A 25,057-nucleotide genomic window follows, 5' to 3' on the forward strand; every position below is an offset into this window, starting at 1 on the left:
ATCTATTTGGATTTCCAGAAGCCCTTTGACAAGGCGCCAAATAGGAGTCTGCTCAATAAGAAAAAAGCCCATGGTGTTAGGGGTAAGATATTGGCATGGATACAGGATTGTCTAACTGGCAGAGAATGGGGATAACGGTGTCTTTTTCAGAATGGTAGCTGGTGACTAGTGGAGTTCCTCACGGGTCAGTTTTGGGAAACCATTGATGTCCTACATTGACGATCTGGATGAATGGAACTGAGGGCATTGTGGCTAAGTTTGCAGATGTCGCAAAGATAGGTGGAGGGACAGGGAGTGTTGAGGAAGTGAGGAGGCTGAAGAAGGACTTGGACAGGCTATGAAAGTGGGCAAAGAAGTAGCAGATGGAATATAATGTGGGAATCTGTGAGGTTGTGCACTTTGTTAGGAAGAATAGAGGCACAGACTATTTTCTAAACAGGGAAAGGCTTTGGAAATATGAAGCGCAAAGGGACTTGGGAGTTCAGTTCACGATTCTGTTAAGGTTAACATTCAGGTTCAGTTGGCGGTTATGAAGGCAAATGCAATGTTGGCATTCATTTCAAGAGAACTAGAATACAAGATTAAGGACATACTGCTGAGATTGTATAAGGCTCTGGTCAGACCTCGTTTGGAATATTGTGAGCAGTTTTGGACCCATATCTAAGGAAGAGTGTACTGACATTGGAGGGGGTCCAGAGGAGATTTATAAGAATGACCCTGGGGTTGAAGGTTTGTCATATGAGGAGTGGTTGAGAGCTCTGGGTTTGTACTCAGTGGAGTTTAGTAGGATGAGGGGGGATTTGATTGAAACTTACAGAATACTGAGACCCTGGATAAACTGGATGTGGAGAAGATGTTTCCACTAGTAGGAGAGACTAGGACCCAAAGACGCAGCCTCAGAGAGAAGGGATGACCCTTTAGAACTGAGATGATGAAGAATTTCTTCAGCCAGCGGGTGGTGAATACGTGGAACCTGTTGCCTCAGAGAGCGGTGGAGGCCAGGTCATTCAGTGTATTGAAGAAATAAATGAGAGGTAGGTAAGTAGTGAAGGCAACAAAGGAAATTCCAGAGATTAGGCTCTAGACAGCAGAAGGCATGCACATCAATTGTGGATCAAAAATGCATGGGAATTACATGAAAGGTGAATGGAGTTGGATATTGAGTACTGAGGTCACTGAGGGGTTTAGACACTATGATCAGCATTTTGAATTTGTGGCAATGGTTGAACAGGGTGGTGGTAGGTGCAGAATAGAACTGGAATGTATAGAAATGAGGAAGAGGTTAGGGCCTGAAACTAGGACATGTTCATTGAGGAATTCGTGGTCAACAAAAGTAACCACCATCAGCCTACTCTCACCCAAGTGAAATTCCACAAAAAAAGCAGCAATACAGGGAATAATTGACACTTTATTAAGTCTCTGCACTTCAGAGATAGTACCCTGAATGCTCTTCGACTGGAGAGTTTCAGCAGTTGTTGGATCTCTGCAGTTTTCTGGTCGACACAAAGAGAAAATTCAACCCATTGGAAGGGAAACTGGATCTGCAACAGAAGTACTGGTACTTGTAAGGCTATTGTTAATGGGCTGGAAGATAGTATAAGTATGGCCAACTAGTATTTATTTTATTGGCCAGGGCAGACAATGATGGGCTCAGTGACCTCTTTCTGTGCAGAAAGTTTTCTGGAGTTCTATCATCCCACACTTGCTTACCTTTCAGGCTCTGTTTCTGGTCTGTAATGATCAATAAGTCTTGACTTTGCGTTGATTGCAGGAAGAGGTTGCTGTGTGCATCGCAGACACATTACAATTTATTTTGCCTAATTCCAGTCTGCCTGGTCTTGAGTTCAGGTTTTAGTTTTACCATCTGTGAAAAGTATAAAACTCCACTGTTTCCTACTCCAAGTTTATAACCAAGGCTGAATCATTAAGTGACTGAGTGAAGTCAAATTCCCTTTGCATTACATGGGATTCCAGGATTGTTATCAGCCTCTTGGGTATTACACTCCACAATTCTACCCATTGATAAATCAGAGTCACTGATTTACAGGCACGGATCAAAACAAATTCCATTTTTGTTACATGGAGTTACTGAGCTTTCACTGGTGATCTGGGGGATCACGTTGTGTGATTCTACTCATTTCCCTGATGAAAGCCATTCATCAGTGTGGCTTTTGTCTTTGAAACATTTCTGCGGCTTATTCCAGTAGCTCCTTTATGCATTAAAAAACTGAGGGGTGAGCCGATAGAAGTCTTTAAGATTAGGCAAGAGTGTGATAGGGAAGATGTGTGCACTTATTGGGGGGGACAAAGAATTAGGAGTAAAAATAATCATGATCTGTCTTTGCTCCCACTCTTTTTTTTGACTCATGGGTGTCGTTAGATGGATCAGCATGTATTGCCCTTCCCTGGTTACCCTTGGAGAAGATAGTGGTGAACTGCCTTTTTGAACTGCTGCAGTCCATGTGATGTAAGTTGACCAACATTGCCATTAGGAATGGAATTCCAGGATTTTGACCCAGTGACACTAAAGGAACAGTGATATATTTCCAAGTCAGGGTGGTGAGTGACTTGGAGGGAAATTTGCAAGGGTGGTGCCCCATGTATCTGCTGCCCTTGTCCTTCTAGGTGATAGTGGCTGTTTAGAAGGAGCTGTCTAAGAAACTTTGGTGAATTTACATTTACATTTCTGAGGGTTGGGCCACGGACACCTATTGGATTAATCTGCACACATGGGCAAAATTCTGAAGTGGTTTGCAATTGCCTTCTGTGGCTGGACTGACCAGAAAACTCTTCCACACTAACCAGTTGCCATCAGACATATTGGAAAAACTTGAGATGCTACTGGTTTTTACAATGATACAAATAATTTTCAATGAATCTTCCAGTGAAGAAACAATGATATATTTCCAAGTCAGGATGGTGAGTAGCTTGGAGGGGAACTTGCAAGTGTTGGTGTTCACATGTACCTACTGCCCTTGTCCTTCTAGATGGCAGAGGTCACTTGTTTAGAAGGAGCTATTGAAAGAACTTTGGTGAAATTCTACAGTGCATATTGCATACAGTATGCACCATTGCGACTGTGCAGTGGGGAGAATGAATGTTAGAAGTGGTGGATGAGATACCAATAAAACAGACTGTTGTGTCTTCAACCATGCAGCGCAGAAACAGGCCATTCAACCCATCCAATCTCCATCGGCATTTGTATTCATCTTGCAATATCAGCAGCTCCTTCCATTACTTTCTCCCTCATGGCTTTATTGGGCTTCCTTTATAACCAGGGCTGATTCAATAAGTGACTGAGTGAATTAAAATTCTCTTTGCATCACATGGGATTCCAGGATTCTTTCAACTAGCCTCTGAGTACACATGCTTCTACACGAGAGGAGAACGTTTAATCCCTGAATCTCTTCCACCTCTGAGGGAGAGTCTGGGATCAGAACGCATAACCTCAAAATAAGGAGTCACACAGTTAAGTCAGGAAGAGGAAGAATTTCTTCTCTCTGAGACTTCTGAGACCGTGGAATGCTTAAGGCTGTCGAGGCTGGATCAGTAAGTATATTCAGGCTGAGACAGACAGATTTTTAACCAGTAAGAGAATTGAGGGTTATGGAGAAAAGTCAGGAAAGTGGAGTTAAGGATTATCAGGTCAGCCATGATCTCATTGAATGGTGAAGCAGACTCAATGGGCTGAATAGCCTACTTCTGCTTCTATATCTTATGGTCTTATCATTCATTGGACTATCCCTGAAAATCCACCTTTTCTCACATCTCCTAATAATTTTAGCTAAGAAAGTCAGCTATCAACTGGTGTGTTGTGATTGGATCATTGGCTCTGACTTAGAAAAGCCTACGTTAAGTCCCGACTCAGGATGATGACCATGGAGCTGTGTCATAACATGTCCAAACAGGTTGGTCCCTCTTTTTTAAAATCTTATCAATTTAAATCACAAGATTACCAATTGTGCCAGTGTTAATTGCTCTTTGTTGAAGAGAGTTACAAACCTCCACCACCCTTTGTGTGTAGAAGAGTTCCATTTTTGAAATGTCTGGCTCTAATTTTTGGACTAAGTTCCTCCATTGTGGTAATCTCACCACTTGTAGGTTTAAATTCAAGTCACACATCATTCTGTCTTGCAAATATATCACTGTTCCTTGGTTGAAACCCTAAAAACGCCTCCCTAGCTGCACTGAGAGCATACCCATACCAAATGGATAGAACATAGAATCCCTGCAGTGTGGAAACAGGCCCTTCGGCCCAACAAGTCCACACCGACCCTTGGAGCATCCCACCCAGACCCATCCCCCTATAACCCACCTAAGCTACGCATCCCTGAACACTATGGGCAATTTAGCATGGCCAATCCACCTAGCCCGCACATCTTTGGACTGTGGGAGGAAACCAGAGCACCCGGAGGAAACCCACACAGACACGGGGAGAATGTGCAAACTCTACACAGACAGTCACCTGAGGGTGGAATTGAACCCAGGTCCCTGGTGCTGTGAGGCAACAGTGCTAACCACTGAGCCACCGTGCCACCCCAAAATAGCTACAATTCAAGAAGCCACTCATGTTCTCCTTCTCTCAGGCAGATAGGGTTGGGTAGGAAGTGCCATTGTTGTAATTGATGGCCATATCTGTGGGAGGTCAAAAACCAACAACCTTTGCAGGAATCTATTGGAAACTAGGTATTGTTTTCAGGTTACCTAATGTTAAGATTTCCAGGATAGCGTTATGCCATTTCCACAGTCCACCCTGAAAGTTGTAGCTGTATGAGTAAAAGCAAAATATTGTGGATGCTGAAAACAAAGAAACAAAGAAAATAGCAACAGGAATAGGCCATTCAGCCCTTCGAGCCTGCCCTCCCATTCAATATGATCATAGCTGATTATACAACTCAGCACTCTGCTCCTACTGTCCTCCCAACCCCCCCACAAACCCGATGATCTCTTTAGTCCTAAGAACTATATCTGACTCCTCCTTGAATGCTATGGCCTCAACCACCCTGGAATCTGAAACAAACGCAGAGAATGCTGGAGAAACTCAGCAGACCCTTGGAGTTAATGTTTCGAGTCTATTGTGACTCTTCTTCAGAACTGCTGTTGCAGCAATGGTGCTAATGAGGCTTGGGACCAGGGCTCAAAGCATTGGGTTGCTTGCTCATTGTCCCACTTTGGGACCTGACGTAGAGACATAGAGATTTTCAGCACAGAAAAAAGGCCCTTCAGCCCATCACATCTCTGCTGGTCAAATAAACCACCTAACTATTCAAATCCCATAAGAAAATATAAAGCTTCAATTTCATGATGATGGGATTTGAGCCCAGTCACCTGCGCATTGCCTCCATTTATCTAGATTACAAGTCTAGCAGCCAGAACACTACACCACCAGCCTTGTCATAAATGTAATGCTGGTACAAAGGCAGGCATGGTACAACCAGCTAACATTTCAGGGGCTCATTTTAATCCTTAGACCGGGGTCATACCTAACATTTAAAACTGGAATTGTATTTTAACTCGGACACCTTTGGGAAGTCAAGAGGATTTGGAAAAAATTTCTTTGAAGTACTATTTTAGGCTTCTTGACTTGCAATTACACCCAAAATTATTCAACTTCCCTCAACTCTGGGAATGAAGGATTTATTGGAACTGGCAGCAAGAATAAAACTGCACAGATTTCCAGAGGCTCAAATATGTTCTAATCCCAGTTATCTTTAATTTTGAACGAATCCATTCTCAGAGTGAAACATGGATAGACTGTAAGTTGTGTTTTTCCAATGTGGTTAGCATGGTAGTCAATCATTGAGCATGTTCGTACCAGACTGTCAATTTATTTTGAACAAAGAAACCTCAATGTTGAATACATTCTAAAGGACATAAAAGAAACAGACTCTTTTTCATTCACGGCATGTTGACATTGCTGTAGCTATGCCAGCATTTTAGTGCCCATCTCTAATTGCCCAGAGCATCAAAATTCATATTGCAGGATCTTTGCCTGAGTGTTACTACAAAGAGTGTGACATTGAACTGTTCAGTTTGAATTTATGCCATCAACCTGCTCTGTAAGATCCTGACTGATCTGATTGTGCTCATCACTCCACTTCCCTACCTGACCCCATAAGTCTTATTGTTTTCGATACACAGACCAGGTCTCGCTGCAGTACAATAGCATGGTGAAGACAGCTCCTCTGTTATAACTCACACAAATCTTTTCAAAGAATTTATGATTAAAGAAACATAAAGAAACTGCTGTCTCACAGCACCAGGAACTCAGGTTCAATTCCACCCTCGGGCAACTGTGTCTGTGGAGTTTGCACATTCTCCCCGTGTCTGTGTGGGTTTCCTCCTACAGTCCAAAGATGTACAGGTTAGGGTGGATTGGCCAAGCTAAATTGTCCATAGTGTCCAGGGATGTGCAGGCTAGGTGGGTTAGCCATGGGAAATGCAGGGTTACCGGGATAGCGTACAGGTGTGGGTCTTGGTGGGATGTTCTTCGGAGGGTCAGTGTGGACTCAATGGACCAAATGGCCTGCTTCCACACTGTAGGGATTCTATGATTCTATTCTATGAAACACCAAATGTTTTATTGCGTCCATGATTTTTCTTCTGGTTTTTTTTGATCTGGAAACTGGTCTATAATTCATAGAGAGTTGGAAAACCCAAAATGGATAGGCTCCAATGACAGTGTGGGAATATCTCACTTTGCTAAGTGCTCATCCAGTAATATCACTTTGTAGATCATTTTGATCATTTTTACTGGTATGTTAGTATCCAGGATTGACTGACTGACCACCATTCAAGACTATTATGAACAGGGTTTCTCAGCCTTCTGCTTAGTCAGTTAAATGATTCCAAAATCGTTTGATTTATTTTTGAGCAACTTTTGACATGAACTCTCTGGGGTAGCATAATTGCTAGAAGTTGGAAAATAATAAGTCTCAGGAGTTCCATTCACTTTCTGAAAACTCCAGGACACATGCAGCACAGAGCAATCTTTGTTTTGCACTTTGGAAGCAAATCTCTCGGCCATGGGAGCTGTGTCTCGAATTCTCTGAAAGAAGCACGGCAGCTGATTCATGCAGATTAAAGAACTGAAAATGTGAAAGAGAAATAAAAAAAATGTAGTAATGAGTAGCCACTGGAAATTTCCTCATGGAATTTCCTACTTGGCAGCTCAGTTTCCGTGATTATTGTGAAGGTCATCAAATTTCCGTGGTACAGTTTGATGTAACGGTTCTAGATCATTAATGTATGTCATCAGTGGCTCAAGATGTTGCTTCTGAGTCCTAAGGTTTGTGAATTGATGGCCTAATGCATTTTCAGAAGGTAATCTAGGCTGACATTTCCAATACTATACTAAGGGAGCACTGCACTGTTTAAGATGCCTTCTTTCATAAGGGACGTTCTACAGACACTCGTTTTACTCCATCATTGTCTTCGGCAATCACTCACCAGCGAGTATGTTTCACTACCTATGTTGCTTGTTAAAGATCCATCATTTCAAATAAAAGCAAGGGGAGCTTTCCCTATTGTCCTGGCTAACATTTATTCCTCAAATGCTGTCACTAAAGCAGATTATTGTTGTTGTATGTGCAATTAAACTGAGTTTGTATCTTGCCACGTGGTATGTGGTAGATTGGTCTATAATTCGTGGAGCACGGCAAAAACCGAAAATGGATAGGCCCGAATGACACTGTCGCTTTGCCAAGTACCTCTCCAGTGTTCCACCATCCTCTTGAATTGTAGGGAGTTACTGCACTTGCTTGGGTTTAGTATGGTAGAGGAAAACCACTTCCTGGTCTAACTAGAAGAGGCTCTTGTGTTGAATATAATGTAGTTTGTTGCATATCTGCAACTAGCTTCAGGCTCCCAATCCATAGGACATCATCCTAGGGGCATTGTGTTCACAGCACTCTTCAATATTAACCCTTTCAGACCCATAAACTGTAATTATCTGGTCATTATCTCATTGCCATTTGTGCGATCTTACTCTGTGTAAATCTGTGTTTCCTCTATAGTAAAATTGACTACACTTCAAAATTAATTAATTAGTTATGAAGTGTATCGAAACATCAGGGGGTGATGAAAGGTGTTTTACAAATGCTTCGTTCTTTCTTTAATTAGAACCATTCAGCCGACAATATCCTGCTGTGAATTTCCAGTACTTCCTGTCTTTATTTCACAGTTCAATGATCTTCAGTTGTGGGTTCATTAATTCTTTCATCTTTTTTCTTTCATCTTCCTTTCCCTTCATCACAGGGCCCACAACTCCAGCATTTAATTTTCAGCTAACGTTAAGCATGATGAGTTTTAATGCATGCACGTTCCCTAAAACTAAGTTAATAGGCACCCTATTGTGAGTTACTTCGTTGAATTGGGTTTATCAAATAATTAGCAAGGTTCAGTTTTGGGAATCAATGCTTAAAGCTTTGCAGTATCCTCATGTCAAACTTTCAAACTGCAACTGTTACTGTATCTATTCTTTTACTATCACAATAATTAAGGGCCGTTAGGATGGCTATTATTCTAAAAACACTTCTACACATACTTTTACATTTGTTTTCTGATTAAGCTACATCATTACTTCCCCTTTCCTTCGTCTCCTCATACTATCTATAGCTGGTTGGGTAGGCAAGCTGTAGGCCGATCCAGACCAGGGCAACCATAACGGAAATCTCAAAGAGGTGTGCAAGCAATTGAGATGTTTCATTGTTTCTCCCTGTGCCCTCCTTGTAGAATCTGGTCTATTCTGAGCAAAGTACGAACGCTGAGCAATAAAAGATTGGCACTGATGTTAACCTCCATCCTGGCACTAATTGGATCCACTGTCTGATATCAACACAAAAACCCTAGATTGATAGCTGGGTTAATTGATTGAAGAGTATCTGGAAAGGGGTTTCACTGCTTGCTCACATTTCCATAAATATTTCATATTCTCAGAGAAACTATAGAATAAGCATGCTTCAGTGAATCTGCCAGAAGTTTCATTTGGAACTCATGCATCGCTGTTGTGTCTGATATTACTGTAATCGATTTGATTTCACACTTGCCGTGAGCTAATTATTTCCCCTACCAGCTGTGTAGCATTCAAAAAAAATCTTCGCTTGATAAATGCCATAAAGCCAGTGAGCTCTGAAGGAGTGATTTCAGACCCGGCCTGAAATGTTAACCTTGTTTCTCTCTCCACAGATGCGACTTGACCTGCTGAGTTTCTCCAGCATTCTCTGTGTTCGTTTCATAAAGTCAGGTTCAACAAGCAATGCTTTCCCCTTTAAAAACTGGGACTTGTTCAAAGGTCAGTCGTTGTTTCAGATTCCCTCCACAATCACTCATTCTCGCCAACCAGAGGTGGTTTCTTCCTCCCCCCAGCCCATTAGCATCATTGTGCGCTTCTCTAACCTCTCACTGCACTATCTCCAAATTTTCTTTCAGCTTTATAACCTCTTCCGCATAATTTGGTTGTTCTGATTCCTGTGAATTGTGATCTCCTTCATCCCAACATCAAGGATGAAATTAATCATCTTGAGGTCATCTCTCCCTAAACCTCATCTTTGGACACTGTCAACTGCTTTGCATTTCTGTTGCCATTCATTGCAGGATAAATCAAACAGGTTTACAATGGAGAGCCACTTTGATAGTAACCAATTAGCACCCTTGTCTAACATCTAAATCACCTCCCAATATTGTTTCAACTTCATTTGATAGAAAATACTTGACGGTTACGTTAAAACACCGAGATCTGTGATTTATTGGTGAACGACTTCCAGTTATATCATGCAAAGGTCATTCTGTACTCCTGCAAGAAAACAAAAAGATGAATTCACTGGGATTAATATGTGAACATGTGGAGAGCTGCAAAAATGGTGGTAAGGGGCACAGAGAAAGTTAGTTTTAAAATGTCAAGCCTCGTGATATAAATTATAGCAGTAAGAAATGTTTACAGTTCCAACAGTAAGCATGAAATCAGATCAAGAGTTACAAAGGAGTTAGAAACAGTGGCTACACACAAGATTATTAATATTTTGTATTATCATTTTTCTCTTAATATTCACAGATGGCAATATTTATCATATAAATTGGATCCAAAGTTGTGGATAGGTCAAATCCTATAAACCCAAGGACTGGGCAGTATTTATCACCTAGTCAATTAAGAAAAACTTGTTCATACAAAGCTGTCTCCTCATGCTTTTCGAGTGATTGCCCTTAAGCTAATCATAACAAATTGTCTCTCCCTGATGGAGAGATGTGCCCATTATCATTTGTGGACTTTGGCACAATGCTAATAAGAGACTTGGGAGGAGATTTATGTTGCACAATCTTCCCACTTAACTCAGTCCATTTAGCAAGGCTACAGACCTATACTTATGCCATTCCGAAGACTTCAAAGTTTCATACTAATTCATATAGCACAGAAGGAGGCCATTCAGCCAATGAAACCTGTGACAGCCCCTAGAAAGAGATGTCCAATTGGTTCCAATCCCCTTCACTTCTCTCATAAACATTTTCAACGAATATCTGACTCCGATTTGACTGTTACCATTATATTTGTCCCATTGCCCTCTCAAGCTGCCAAATAATAAATTGCTGTGTAAAATGAAAATTTCCTAACCTCCATTCTGCTTCTTATGTCAGAAGTCACACGACACCAGGTTATGGTCCAACAGGTTTATTTGAAAGCACAAGCTTTATAGAGCTGCTCCTTCATCAGGTCCCCTGACGAAGGGGCGAGGCTTCAAAAGCTTGCGATTTCAAATAAACCTGTTGGACTATAACCTGGTGTCATGTGACTTCTGACCTTGTCCACCCCCAGTCCAACACCAGCAACTCCACACCATGGCTTCTTGTGTCAATATCTTCAATTCTCTACAAGGAGGAATAGAATTATTTATTCTGCTGTAAACTCCTCTTTTTTATTCTGAGTTCATCAAAAAGAAACATTAACTCCTTGCGCACCTCTTCCTTTCCTTGTTTAATTAAAAGTATTTGAGACCAACTTTTACAGTCCTAAAGGCTGAAAGGATCAACACAGCAGTGATAATCGGACATTTACTAAGCTTCATCTAGTTGATCTTCTACCATTCTGTATGATACAGTGATAATGGAGTTTGATCGTGTGCTTATCAAAAATGACCATTGTGTCTCACCAAATCAGACTGGGCAGAGTGAAGGGTTGGTTGTTCAATTGGAACTCTGTATGGTGTTGTTTTTAACATGGTCTGACTTTGTCTCCTTGAGGCCATTTACAATAGAATGACTAATGATGATGTTGTCCCTATTGCACAGAATTCTGCTCAGATACCATGATTGATTCCCAATTTACTTAAATGGGCACTGATGGATTTTGTGTGCTGGGAAATAATTTAATAAATGAGGATGATTTCATTCCCGCAATGTCACTCATATCAACAGTCCTCCACTGTATTAGCTTTCCACACCAAGTGTATTATTGAATTTATAAATGGATATTGCTACAGAGTGCCAAGGTATCAATCTTCCAAAAAAGTTCATTGATCCCTAGATGGAGTTCTATCGATATTTAATTCTACCATGTAATCTAATGCAGTTACTACAGTGCCAGGACATTGACTGCATCTTCTATATCATATGTCTTTCCATCTTCTCTGTCAATATTGACCGTTCACATTTCCTAACCAGAGCTGTTTTAGACCCATAGCCCTGTACTGCTGCTCACTTGTTACGATACTATCTACAGATGAGCCTTGCCTCCATCAAATCAATTGCTCAGGGTTTCCCTTTCAATGCCTCCTGACCTCAGATTTTACTGAAAGGGGGCTGGAGCACTGAATCCATGCGTTTCGATGAAGGGTCTTTTCCTGAATGCGCTATTGAGTTTGAGCAAAGCTGAAGTGACATATCGATAAATCTGTACCATGTGACTGAAAGTCATATTTGACCAGTCGGGTCTGACCTCATAAGCTGTAGTTATATCTGTAAGCTTATCAACTTTTCATCAAATATTAAGTGTTTGACTTGGATTGAGGACTGATTGAGTAAATAACCAGTTTCTAGCAAAATTTGGAAGAATTTCTCAAGAGTGCAAAAATTTGCATTCAAATATCATTACATCTAATCTATCACAATGCACCTGATGTTTTTGAAATTGCAATGTAACACTATATTCCTGAACAGTCGCATCTGACCACAGAGGCAGAATACACATTGTGACAGTAATGCATGACTTAATAGACTGTAAATCATCTGAGACATGAACATTGAGGGAAAGCTAAGGGATTTGCAGCTATTTGACATCGTTATTTATTATGAAACATTTATTTCTGCACTTCCTTACCTGAACTCTTACTGTTAATTGTTACTCCAATGTCCTATAAATTCCTCTTGTACTGAAATTCAGAGCTCACAAGTATCAGCGCAGATTTACACTCAGTCATGGGCAGCTTTGACTCCTAGGGGAGGCCAAATGCATGCCTGAAGGAATTTTTGTCCGTAGGCTCTGATGTAAATGAGTGGAAGAAGGCATGCTTGGAATGTAAGAACCGAATGACTTGTTCCCAGTCTGTAAATTTCATGCAATTCTATGTACAGTAAAAACTTGAAATATCTTATCACACGGTTCCTTCAAAAGCCAGGATCAAGACAAACTTACTTGCGTTTAATGTACTGTAAGTTGGACATGCGTGAATGCTTTGGCACGTTGTTTTGTAAATATGTAAATTGAGAAGATGGCTGATGGATTTACTGAAATGCTATTTGAATTGGAGGGTGAGGATTGAGCAGAATTTGAATCATGCACTGTTACCGAAAAGCAAGATAAAACAGATCAGTCAGACATATAGAATTTTATAACACAGCAGAAGGACTTTTGGCCAATTGTACCTGTACTGGCCCTTTGAAGGAACATGCGATTAGTCCCATAATTCTGCAAAATATTTCCCTTCAAGTAATTGTCCAATTTGACAGTTACTTTCTCCACCACCCTCTTTGGCAGATCACGATAACTGGCTGCACCATGCAAAATCTCTTCAAACAAAAACAGAAAGTGCTGGAGAAACTCAGCAGGTCTGGCAACAATCGTGGAGAGAGAAACACAGTTAATGTTTTGGGTTCAGTGACCCTTTTTCAGAAGTTTAGCTCTGAAGAAAAGTCAAACTAGACTCAAAGCAGTAATTTTGTTTTTCTCTCCACAGATGCTGCGTTTCTCCAGCAATTTCTGTTCTTATTTCAGATTTCTTGCATCCACAGTTCTTTATTCTATTTTAGTGAAAATCTCCTCAGCTTCTTTTGCTAATTATCTTCAATTAGTTCCCAATTGTTCTGGATCCTCTCTGCCATTGGAAACCATATCTCTCTTGTTTACTCTACCCCATCAAGTCTGTTTTCTTCCTACATTCAGTTAAATTCATCCACTTGCTCCTCACTTATCCTTGGGAGCTGTAATATTTATTTCTCCCAAGCAAATTAATTCATGGATGTTATTTCACTTTTACTTTTGGCAATGTGTGTGGCGTTCTGTGATTACATAGACCATGGTGACAGCCAAAATGCTCACAGTAAGATCTGCACAAAACCAAATGAGACAGTTGAGCTGTGTTAATCATAGCAGCCATGGCTCACTCTTACCACTAACTAAAAGGTTGGGGAAGGGGGTGTGCTTTTTTTGCAGGGTGGTAGCATGCCTATCTCTGGGCTAGGAAGCCTGGGTTCAAGTCCCACCTACTCCACAAGTGTGTCATAACATGTCTGAGCTGGCTGACTAGAAATATCTAAAAGGGTGTGGGATCAAATGTCATTCTGCATGGTTGAATGGCCAACAACCACTCATTTCCTCTATCACATGTGAAGAGTTCAAGCTATTATTGTTTGCATGCGCAGACCCATCATAACCTCATTTCACATTCTGATGACAATTTACAACAAATGAAACTCTGTTGTCATTGCTTCGTCATGCCCTCTACACCACAAGGTAAGATTGCTATGATTTTATTCTCTCTCCTAAGGGTGGAATTTTCTGTAAATAAACTTTTAACAATTATATTTTTCATTGTTCAGTATGTGCCATTCCATGAGGCTATTAGGTATTTGTCAGGTTTGTGTTAAGAGGGATGTGGTAAAACCTGACTACCAATGAATGAACCATTGTTAAACTATAATTGATCCTCTCATTGATAATATCTGAGTGCAGATCAGAATTCCCACTGAAGGTGGCATTGCTAGAAGTATCAACAGCGATGAAGTCAGACTGTGCTGTTGGTCTAATCTCAGTCAGATTCCCTGTACTAATATTTAAACAGGAAGGTGTTGGGAGTGGAGTTCAGAGATCAGTCAACAGCAACTCCTATTTTCCAAGTGGGAATGACAATTTTCTTTTATTCACTCATGACATATGGACATCACTGACTGGACCAGCATTTATTGCTGTCCCTAGTTACCCTTGAGAAGGTGGTGGTGAGTTGCCTTCTTGAGACGCTGCAGTCCACGTGAGACTGTAGCAATTGATACGACTGAATGGCTTGCTTGGCCATTTTAGAGGGCAGTTAAGTGTCAACCACATTGCTTTGGGTCTGGAGTCACATGTCGGCCAGACCAGGTGAGGACTTCAGATTTCCATCCTTAAAAGACATTGGAGAGCCAGATGGGTTTTTCCAACAATCAACAATGATTTCATGTTCATCAGTAGATTCTTAATCTTGGATATTTTTAATTGAATTCAAATTCCACCATCTGCTGTGGCAGGATTGAAACCCAAGTCACCAGAACATTAATTGAATTTCTGGATTAATAGTCGAGTGATAATGCCACTAGGCCATCATCTCCCATAATGCGATGGTAAAAGGAAAGATTTCCTTTCCTGTCTGCTGACGTCTTCCAGTTACTGCATATACTTCAAAACAAGAACTAAATGGTTGGTGAATATAACCATCAGGTGTATTTTTATAAGCAATCACAAATAATTTTGTGTTACGGTAATTAGCAAGCAATTATGCAAAAATAGTTTTTCAGTAGTTGTCTAAGTCAGCACTTTCCTCACAATTTTAGAACTTTTTCCAAAGCAGCCCACCCTCAATTCTACACTGCAGTGTCCACTCAATGAGGGACTTGAACCCACAACTATCCAACTCAAGGGTGATACAGGGGCTCAGCAGTTAGCACTGCTGACTCACAATGCCAGGGATCTGGGTTCAATTTCACCCTTGGGAGACTGGCTGTGTGGAGTTTTATTCATTCACGGGATGAGGGTGTCACTGGCCAGGCAGCATTTATTGCCTGTCCCTAATTGCCCAGAGTCAACCACATTGCTGTGGGTCTGGAGTCACGTGTAGGCCAGACCAGGTAAGGGATGACAGTTTCCTTTGCTAAAGGACATTAGTGAACCTGATGGGTTTTTCTGACAATCAACAATGGATTCACAGTCATCAGTAAATTCCTAATTCCAGATATTTTATTGAATTCAAATTCCATGATCTGCCATTGCGGGATTTGAAGCCGAGTCCCCAGAATGTTATCTGGGTCTTTGGGTTAACAGACCAGCAATAATACCACTAGGCCATCACCTCCCCTTGCACATTCTCCTGATGCCTGCACAGGTGTCCTCCCACAGTCCAAAGATGTGCAGGCTAAGTGGACTGGCCATGCTAAATTTCCCCAGTGTCTAGGGATGCACAGGCTGGGTGGATTAGCTGTGATAAATGCATTTGCTACAAGGATAGGGTGGGATGCCGTTCTGAGGTTCGGTGCAAACTTGATGGGCCAAATGGCTTCTTTCTACGCTGTAGGGATTCTCTGACTCAGCAGAGAAAGTGCCAGTGATTCAGATCAATGGGGACAAGTTTTCTTTGCTATTTCCCACTCTGGGAAGTGGCTTAAGTTTGTTTCAGATTGGTTTCTGTAACAACATAAGCAAAATTTCCTCAGAGATTTCTATATCTAGCTTTTCAATCAATTCATACCATCTCGATTTTAATTGAAACCCAGGTCAATAGGTTTCAAGGTGGGGACAAGACACGGAAAGACAGAGTCAATAAGACAGAGACCATCACAAGAGCAAACAAGGCCTAAAGCTTTCATTAAGAAACTCAAAAAGATTATTTTCTGAAGCATTGACAGCAAAAAACCCAGCCTGGTTTAATGTTTGGTGTAAATGAACTTACTGTGGAGGTAATGACCTAGTGGCATTATTGCTAAACTATTAATCTCAGTAATCTTCTGGGGACCTGGGTTTGAATCCACCATGTCAGCTGGTTAAATGTGAATTTAACAAAAATCTGGAATTTAGAGTATTATGGTGACCACCAACCACCACTGGCTGTTGGGAAAATCCATCTAATGCCCTTCGAGGAAGGAAATCTACCATCCTTACCTGGTCTGGCCCACCTATGACTCCAGACCCACAGTATTGTACTTGGCTCTTAACTGTCCTTTGGGAAATTAGGGATGGGCAATTAATGCTGGTCCAGCCAGCGACATCACATCCTGTGAGTAAACAAATATTGAATGATCCTGAAGAATGGTCATGCTGGAGTTGAAACGTTAACTCTGTTTCTCTTGCCATAAATACAGAGGAGGAGGTGCTGGACATCTTAAAACATATAAAGGTGGATTAATCCCTGGGACCTGAACAGGTGTACTCTGGAACTCTTATGGGAAGCTAGGGAAGTGATTGCTGGGCCCCTTGTTGAGATATTTGTATCATCAATAGCCACAGGTAAGGTGCCAGAAGACTGGAGGTTGGCTAATGTGGTGCCACTATTTAAGTAAGGTGGTAAGGAAAAGCCAGGGAACTATAGACCAGTGAACCTGACATCACTGGTGGGCAAGTTGTTGGAGGGAATCCTGAGGGACAGGATTTACATGTATTTGGAAAGGCAATGATTGATTAAGGATAGTCAATGTGGCTTTATGCAAGTGAAATTGAGTCTCACTAAATTAATTGAGCCTTTGAAGAAGTAACAAAGATGATTGATGAAGGCAGAGTGGTAGACCTGATCTCTATGGACTTTGGCAAGATTCCTCATGGTAGAATGGTTAGCAAGGTTAGATCACATGGAATACAGGGAGAACTAGCCATTTCAATACAGATCTGGCTTGAAGGTAGGAGACAGAGGAGGATAGTTGGAGGGTTGCTTGTCAGACTGGAGGCCTGTGACCAGCGGTGTGCCACAAGGATCAGTGCTGGGTCCACTGATTTTTATCATTGATATAAATAATTTGGATGTGAACATAGGGGGTATGGTTAGTAAGTTTACCTCAGGTAAGGTTACATCAGAGTACAATGGGATCTTGATCAGATGGGCCAGTGCGCTGAGGATTGGCAGATGGAGTTTAATTTAGATAAGTGTGAGGTGCTGCATTTTGGAAAGGCAAATCAGGGCACGACTTATACACTTAATGGTAAAGTTCTAGGGAGTATTGCTGAACAAAGAGACCTTGGGGTGCATGTTCATAGTTCCTTTAAAGTGAAGTCCCAGGTAGATACGATAGTGAAGAAGGCGTTTGGTATGCTTGTCTTTATTGGTCAGTGCATTGAGTATAGGAGTTGGGAGGTCATGTTGCAGCTGTATAAGACGTTGGTTAGGCCACTTTTGGAATACTGAGTGCAATTCTAGTCTCTCTGCTATAGGAAGGATGTTGTGAAACTTGAAAGGGTTCAGAAAAGATTTACAAGGATGTTGCCAGGGTTGAAGGGTTGGAGCTATAGGGGGAGGCTGAATAGGCTGGGGCTATTTTCCCTGGAGCATCAGAGGCTGAGGGGTGACCTTATAGAGATTTATCAAATCATGAGAGGCATGGGTAGGGTAAATAGGCAAGGTCTTTTCCCTGGGGTGGGGCAGTCAAAAACCAGAGGGCATAGGTTTAAGGTGATAGGGGAAAGATTTAAAAGGGACCTAAGGGGCAACTTTTTCATACATATGAAATGAGCTGCCAGAGGAAGTGGTGGAGGCTGGTACAATAACAACGTTTAAAAAGCATCTGGATGGATATATGAATAGGAAGGGTTTAGAGGGATATGGCCAAATGTCAGCAAATGGGACTAGATTTATTTAGGACATCTGGTCAGCATGGATGAGTTGGACCAAAGGGTCCGTTTTTCTGTTGTAGAGCTCCATGACTTTATGACCTGCTGAGTTTCTCCAGCACTTTCTGTTTGTAATTTACTGTTGATTGGTAAAGCACGTTCAAGGAAGCTGACTGTCTTACTTCTACTCTTATTTGTTCTTAGCTTATAGCAAAGTGCAACCAGCAGAATAATCACATGCAGAGGAGAAGTAGAAAATGCAGCCATCCTTTGTACAATCCCAATCTGCAGCCCTTTCTGTCCATGCTGGATGCTGGATCATTTGCAGGACATTCATCCCCTCTTGCCCTCGAGAGTGCATGCCTGTTTTTACTTTCAGATTCCCAGCCCCTCAGTGTGCAAGACACAAACAGTCAATCAATCCCAGGTGGTAGTTTCTTCCTCCTCTACTGTACTGTAAGTTTTAGGATGAGGTGGGATTGTAACGAACAGATTGCAATGAGCAATTGCATGTCAGCTGCTAAATCAAAACAATAGTCTGTCAGTGCCACCTTATTTTACACTTGTCCCACATTCCAAGCAGCGTGTTATAGGTTAATTGAAAACAATAATTTGCATTAAGTGAGTCCAGACGGTGGTTTTCGACCAGACACTTTGATGAGGTCGCATTAGGAATTGCAACATTCCAGGCAACAGATCTTCGTGCATTCTCATCTGTCCAAATTCATTCACCGAGAGTTTAGAAATTTACAGTGGTTAACAGGGCTTGAAATACCCACCTGTCCCTGTTATCTAGCACACCGTCCAAAGCACAGAAAACTGACACGGGTTAATTACTGTCTTGTCCGATGCTAGATAGCTACAGACTAAAAAAAAGAGTGCCATTGATTGTGAAATTGTCAAAGCAATTGTTAAACATCCTTTTGTTTTAAAGTACAAGCAAGGAGAAACCTCTGTATTTACTCCCTGTTGTAAAACTTCATCTCAAGGTGTCAGAAAGAACGTTCAGAGTCTGTTACAGTAACATACTGATGCTATAATGTTTGCATTTATTATGTCATATTCAAACTATTTCAGGATAAAATCAAAGTTTTGGTCAGATGGGCCAATGGGCCAAGGAGTGGCAGATGGAGTTTAATTTAGACAAATGTGAGGTGCTGCAATTTGGAAAGGCAAATCAGGGCAGGACTTATACACTTAATGGTAAGGTCCTGGGGAGTATTACTAAACAAAGAGACCTTGGAGTGCAGGTTCATAGTTCCTTGAAAGTGGACTCACAGGTAGATAGGATAGTGAAGAAGGCATTTGTTATGCTTGTCTTTATTGGACAGTGCATTGAGTATAGGAGTTGGGAGGTCATGTTGTGGCTGTACAGGACATTGGTTAGGCCATTTTTGGAATATTGTGTGCAATTCTGGTCACCCTGCTGTAGGAAGGATGTTGTGAAACTTATAAGGGTTTATAAAAGATTGACAAGGATGTTGCCAGGATTGGAGGATTTGAGCTACAGGGAGAGGTTGAATAGGCTGGGGCTATTTTCCCTGGAGCGTCGAAGGCTGAGTGGTGACCTTATAGAGGTTTATAAAATCATGAGGGGCATGGATAGGGTAAATAGGCAAGGTCTTTTCCCTTGGGTGGGGCAGTCAAAAACCAGAGGGCGTAGATTTAAGGTGAGAGGAGAAAGATTTAAAAGGGACCTAAAGAACAACTTTTTCATGCAGAGGGTGATGTGCAAATGGAATGAGCTGCCAGAGGAAACGGTGGAGGCTGGTACAATTACAACATTGAAAAGGCATCTGATGGGCACATGAATACGAAGGGTTTAGAGGGATATGGGCCACATGCTGGCAAATGGGAGTAGATTTATCTAGAATATCTGGTAGGCAGGGATGAGTTGGACCGAAAGATCTGTTTCTGTGCTGTACATCTCTCTGACGATATGACTCCAAATGGAAGTTCAATGCAGTCAGACCTGCTGAGTTTCTCCAGCACTTTCTGTTTTGTATTTGGAAATGAATCAGTTCTTTTTCCCTATGTGTGACCAAATATTTTTAATCCCATTTACCTATATTGTTGTCAAATTATATTGTCCCCCTTTACTTCATCTGCCTAATCTAACCATCCAATTAATTATAAAAAGACAACACATTGAAACTAGTGTCCATGGGGTGTAAAACAGAGCTAATGTTTCAGATCCATGACCAATTTGTTTAGCCTCTTAAGTTCGTCTAAAGTCTCTAACTGAGTTTCAAATTTTCCTATAAGGATATTGACATGGTGTTAATGTCACTGGGCTAATAATCCAGAAGCCCAGGTGAATGCCCTGGGGATTTAAGTTTGAACCTCACCATAGTAGAAAGTGGAAATTAAATTCAATTAATAAATCTGGAATTAGAAAGGTCATCACATTAGTGATGATGAGCAATGCTCACTGATTGTTGTAAAAACCCATCTGGTTTGCTAATGTCCGTTAGAGAAGGAAGGCTAACATCCGTACCTGGTCTGCCCTACATCTGACTCCAGAGCCACAACGATGTTGTCGATTTTTAACTAGCCTCTGAAATGATTTAGCAAGCTTCTCAGTTCAAGGGCAATTAGGAGAGGGCAAAAAATGCTAGTCTTGACAGTGACAATTGCATTTCCTGCAGGAAAATAAAATTGGCTCCTTGCTGTAGAGTATTTGTTGAACTTGGTACTTCTGTTATATTTGGCTACTTAGAATGGAGATTGTTATTGTAATGCCCTAGGTTTGTGATAATGGTCAATGTTCAACTGGTCACATTGAGGATGTCTTTGTGTCATTGGTACTGGGTAGTAATACATCAAGCACAGAGTAGAGTGTCAGTGCTGAATTCAGAGGATGTGTTACATATCGAGGCTTTCCTGTATCTAGTGCTGCATGAGGATGACAAAGCATGTATTTATAACGGTTTCCACAACTAGTTAGCTTGTCGCCAGAGATTAAAGGTTGAGGGACACCACTCCCCACTAGGCAAGGCTGACCAGGAATCTCTCCCACTATTACCACTTACCATTGGTCTGTTTTGAAAGGATTTACAAATTAATAATCCATCTTCTGTGTTGGTCAAGTCCTAGAGTGATATTGAACAGCAGAGCTTTTGGCTCAGAAGTAGAGATGTTAAACACTGCACTGCACATCTCCCTCTCTATCGAAAATGTGTAGCAAAAACAAGATTTGATCTTAAATTCACAGAACTCCCACTCCTCTTCCAGTGGAAAACTTCCCAAAAGAATACTGGTATCTGCATGAGAAAATTTCACCACAATCACAAAGAATGTTTGTCTATAAGTGGGTTGATATGTTTCAAGTTCCACAGATATGATGACTCAAACAATGCCAGGGCTTCTCTGGGGTTTGGTGAATCCAATCTGAAACATCCCCATGTCTGCAATGCAGAGCCTCCTCAAAGGCAGATCCTAGACCCCACCTAATAATTGTCTCTGTGTGCATATCAGAGAAGTGACCAAACTCCTTCGAAGGACATTTTGATGCAGTTAGATGAAATAGAGAGATGGAAGTTTGTGATAAGCGGGAATACTTAAATGGACTGGTCAGGACATGTGTTAGCCCTGTAAGTTCTTTGGAATACGCACACATAGGAGCTATGGTTGAGAATTCCTGATTTTGTTGGGTGCCACTTCATTATTGAGCAACTAGTTCTGCAATATCATTCCACTGATGTCACATTGCACAACCTAATGTATGTGGTGTGTTACAGTTCACTCAGGGAATCTGAGCTACTGTGACAATAAGCACATTTACAAGTATGTTGTTGACAAGAGCTATGGATGGTCAAAGTTGCTACCTTCTTTCTATCACATGACTGACCCAAGAATCTCTCCCTCTCTTTTTGCCTCCTAGCGGCTTGTATCGGAATGAGTTTGCAGATTGATACTCATCCTGGTAGGCTTGTTATGAATGTTCTTTCCTTACCCATCATATACTGGAGAGGGATTTGAACCCCAAGCATCTGATTCAGAGTTAAGAGCAATACTGGGAGTAAAACGAGGTTCACACTCATTGAGAGGACCTTAACAGATTTTTGTTGGGCATATTGATACGGAGGACGGCAAGAGGCAACATCCTGACACACGATCCATATGATCTGATGTCACGATAACGTAGCTGTTTTTTCACATGCTCAGTACCTATTCCAAAATTAAATATAATTGACCCTTTACTCCACTGTGCTACCACAAGACTTTCTGCAACTTAATGAAATCATATCAAATCTTGCTTGGATGAAATTTTCTCAGGGGATCCTAAGTTTGAACAATCAATGAATTTTGTTTGTTAAAAGTCACAACATTGGGATATCAGTGTCTTTAATTTCAAATCTCTTGTTGACCTCGCTTTTTGTACACCTTCTATTCAGCCATAACTTTGTATGCCTCACTCTGTTCAAGCACCCTATGATCTTATCTGTTCTTGGATGTTATGGTCGGCCTGTACTACACACAAAACAAATTTTGTCACTGTACTTAGGTACATGTGTCCTTAGGCAAGTCCTAAACAACATTACGGGATACAAAATGAAGCAGAGCAAGATAGCAGATAAAGACCCATCCCTCCCTGACACGCTCAGTGCTTTCTAAGCTCGGTTTGAGCAGAATGTCAGCGGCACGGTGACACCTGCCTCGAGAGCCCCGGACACTGCTGCAGATGTCAGAACGGCTTTCCTGGGAGTCAACCCAAGGAAAATGACCAGCCTGGACAGTGTCCCCAGCCGAACACTCAGTTCCTGTGCAGACCAACTGGCGGTGTTATTCACTGACATTTTCAACCTCTCCCTCCTACAAGCCAAAGGCCCCACCTGCTTCATGAAGACCACCATCATCCCCGTACCTAAGCAAACACATGCAGTGTGCCTTGATGACCACCACCCAGTGGCTCTGACCTCAATAATCATGAAGTGCTTCAAAAGGCTGGTCATGGCCCACATCACTTCCAGTCTCCCAACCCGCCTCGATCCCCTACAATTTGCCGACATAACAGGTCCACAGAGGATAGTATATCCCTGGCCCTGCATTCATCCCTGGAACATCTGGACAACAAAGACACCTACATCAGACTCCTGCTCATTAACAACAGCTCCTCCTTCAACACCATAATCCCCTCCAGACTGATCTCAAAACTCTGTGACCTTGGTCTTGGCTCCGCCCTCTGCAACTAGATCCTCAGTTTTCTGACCCACAGACCGCAATCAGTGAGGATAGGTAACTGCACCTCTTCCACAATAACACTCAACACTGGAGCCCCCCAAGGAAAATTCCTCAGCTCCCTACTGTACTCCCTGTACACCCATGACTGTGTTTCCAAATTCTGAACGAACGCCATCTACAAGTTCGCTGATGACACTACCATAGTAGGACCGATATTTAACAATGGGAACAACCTTTCTCTCAACATCAGCAAAACTAAAGAAGTGATCATCGACTTCAGAAGGTAAGGAAGAGAACATGCCCCAATCTACATCAACGGAACTGAGATTGAGAGGGTGAAGAGCGTCAAGTTCCTCGGAGTGACGATAACTGACAACCTGTCCTGGAATTCCCATGTAGATGTAACGGTCAAGCAGGCACAACAACTCCTCTTCTTCCTCAGGCAGCTCAGGAAATTTGTCATGTCCATAAGGCCCCTCACCAACTTCTACAGATGCACCATTGAAAGCATACTGTCCGGGTGAATAATGGCCTGGTATGGCTACTGCTCTGCCCAGGACTGTAAGAAACTACAGAAGGTGGTGTGCACAGCCCAGACCATCACGGAAGCCAACCTTCCATCCATGGACTCCATTTACGTGGCTCGCTGCCATGGAAAGGCAGCCAACATCATCAAAGTCCCATCGCACCCCGGTAATGATCCCTTATTCATTCACAGGATGAGGGCATCCCTCGCCAGGGAGTATTTATTACCCATCCCTAATTGTCCAGAGGGCAGTTAAGAATCAACCACATTGCTGTGGGTCTGGAGTCACATGTAGGCCAAACCAGGTAAGGATGGCAATTTCCTTCCCTAAAGGACATTAGTGAACCAGCTGGGTTTTTTCTCCAAAAATTGACAATGGATTCACGGACATAATTAGACTCTTAATTCCAGATATTTATTGAATTCAAATTCCACCATCTGTTGTGGCAGGATTCGAACCCAGGTCCCCAGAACGTTATCTGGGTCTCTGGATTAACAGGCCATCACCTCCCCTCTTCTTCTGTCAGGCAGAAGATACAGAAGCCTGAACACACGCACGAGCAGATTCAGGAATATCTTCTTCCTGGCCATTATTAGACTGATGAATGGACACTGTAGCCTTAAATAATGCTGATCTTGCTAACATTGATCTCTTCTAGTGCACACCCCATGTAATGTAACCTCTATGCCTCTGACTAAGTCTTATTGATCTGTACATCCTTGTTTACTATGATGTCCCCATACTACTCACAAACAAAGCTTTTCACTGTACTTCGGTATGTGTGACAATAAATCAACCAATCAATTAAATGAAATCAAATGAGAAAATGCCAAACATTTAAACAGGCTTGACTTTCAATTTGCATTTCTTTTGCTGCAGGTTCAGCTAGCAAAGAACTTACTGAATTCTGTGAATGGAGCTAAGAATAGCTAGCAGCAACAGTCACGGCCACCAATTGAAATGCCAAACTTCAATTCCCACAAACAACGAGTAATGATTCAAACATCTTTTTTCTGCTAAAAGCATATTGAATTTTTAGCACTAAGCATACAACAGAAACATTGACAAAAATAATAAATCTTTGATTAAACAAAATCAAAATGTTTAAATCTGTTCCAATCTTCTCCAATTCAATGTTAATGCACTGAGCTGAATTGATTTAACTCTGTGAGTTCCAGCGAAATCATCTTCTGTTAAAACAGAACAGCATTAGAATGAGATAACAAGGTGTAGAGCTGGATGAACACAGCAGGCCAAGCAGCATCAGAGGAGCAGGAAGGCTGACGTTTCGGGCCTAGAAACGTCTTCAAAAATGGGGGAGGGGAAGGGGATTCTGAAATAAATTGGGAGAAAGGGG

This window comes from Rhincodon typus, chromosome 1 (assembly GCF_021869965.1).
Source record: "Rhincodon typus isolate 14 chromosome 1, sRhiTyp1.1, whole genome shotgun sequence".
NCBI classification, from domain to species: domain Eukaryota; kingdom Metazoa; phylum Chordata; class Chondrichthyes; order Orectolobiformes; family Rhincodontidae; genus Rhincodon; species Rhincodon typus.